The following is a 2177-nucleotide window of genomic DNA, read 5'->3' as shown; positions in this document are numbered from 1 at the left end:
AGCCAGTGTAGCTCTTAATCATCTCTTCCACTCACATTCTTCCTAGTAGAAATCTCTTTCCAAATTTAATGTCCTTATCAGGAACTGAACATCTCAATTTTGCCTTTATCACTCTTGACTTCTTCAAAGTAATGTAAAACTCTTTCAAGCCATTATTCATTTATCAATCATTATTTCAAACTCAACAAGTAAACATATATTTGCACATTTTTTTGATTGTAGAGTATTAAGAAGAAAAGAATAAGAATGATTGAGAAACTGTCAACAGAAGAGGCATATAAAGAGTGAAATAGAATATCTTTTATTAGCAAAATATTGGCAAACTTTGGCTAAGGAAGAATACAAGGATAAGTATGGGGAAACAAAGCCCAAAAATGAACAATCGGACAATCATGATAACACATCTCAAGATTTTTTTGAAAATCCAACCATCTGATGCATTCAACAACTTAGAGCTCCTCCGAATTTGCTAGTCTCCATGCCAATGGATTTTCAAACTTGTATTCTCCTTATCTAAGTTGTCTGTTTAGGTTTTCAACTTAGATAAACCCCTTATAACTCAAACCGCCATTTTAGGATTTTCGCCTTGAGTCATCTTTTTTCATTCACTTTTTTTTCTTTTTTTTTTCTTTTTTTTTTTTTCTTTTTTTTCTCTCTTTTTTTGTGTTCAAGCTTAGTATTTCTTCATAACATCAGAATTTATAGGATGGGATAAATCATTTCCATCCATCTCAGTTAGTATCAACACTTCACCTAAGAAAGCTCGTTTCACCACATACGGTCCTTTTCAATTCGGAGTCTATTTTTTTTTATTATCATGTTAGGTTGGAAGGATTCTCTTCAAGATCAACTTTTCTTCTTGAAAGCAACGGGGTCAAATCTTTTTATCATGAGCCCTCATCATTTTTTTTTTGGTATAGCTGACTATGGCACAATGCAATCAATTTTTTTTATGAAATTTAACTGTTCATAGTATTTTCGAATCCATTCAGCTTCTTCTAACTCAACTTCTTTTAGAACCCTCAAAGATGGGATCTCCACTTCCACTAGTAGTACAACTTCCATTCCATAAACCAAAGAAAATGAGGTTGCTCTAGTAGAGGTGTGCACTGATTTTCGATATGCATGTAGTGCAAATGGTAACTTCTCATGTCAATCTTTATAAGTCTCGATCATTTTCTCAAGAATTTTTTTTATATTCTTGTTTGCTGCTTCAACTGTCCCATTTATTTTCAGATGGTATGGTGCTGAGTTATGATGCTTGATCTTGTATTGAGCATATATTTCTTGCATCATCTTACTATTTAGATTCTTGGTATTATCTGAAATAATTCTCTCTGAAAGTCCATATCTACATATAATCTCTCTCTTTATGAACTTACAAACCACAGATCATGTTACATTTGCATATGATGCTGCCTCCACCTATTTTGTGAAGTAATCTATCATCACAAAAATAAATCTATGCCCATTAAAAGCCTTTTGGGTGATAAGACCAATGACATCAATGTCTCACATTGAGAATGACCAAGGTGGTGTCATAACATGTAAAGCAGATGGCGGAGCATGGATCTTATCAGCATATACCTGACATTTATGGTACTTACAAGCATAGTCAATGCAATCACTCTCTATTGTCAATCAGTAATATCCTGCTCTCATGATCTGTCTCGTCATCATATGTCTATTGGTATGTGCCTCACATATTCCATCATGCACCTCTTCAATGATTTTTCATGCTTCAGCTTTACTTATGCATCTTAGTAATACTTGATCGTGATTTTTTTTGTACAGAACACCCCCATCCAAGAAAAAGCTCATAGGTAATCTTTGGATGACCCTTTTATCATTTTTTATTGCTTGAACTGGGTATTACTGATCTTTAATATACTGTAAGATATTATAATACCAGGGCTTCCCATCTTTCTCTTCTTCTATATTGGAACAATGAGCTAGCATATCCTTAACATCTAGCCTGATGGGTTAAATGTCAGTATTGTCATTAATTTGAATCATTGCAACTAGAATAGCCAATACATCAGCAATCAGATTCTCTTCTTGAGGTAAATGGTCAAACTAGATATCTTCAAATTATTTTATCAACTTTAGAATATACTTATGATATGAAACGAGTTTTGAATATCTCGTCTTCCATTCCCCTCTCAACTGATATATAA

This window comes from Durio zibethinus, chromosome 9 (assembly GCF_047325235.1).
Source record: "Durio zibethinus cultivar Kanyao isolate XHJ-2024 chromosome 9, ASM4732523v1, whole genome shotgun sequence".
NCBI classification, from domain to species: Eukaryota; Viridiplantae; Streptophyta; class Magnoliopsida; order Malvales; family Malvaceae; genus Durio; species Durio zibethinus.
The sequence above is the reverse complement of the archived record's forward strand: the minus strand, read 5'-3'. Positions refer to the sequence as shown.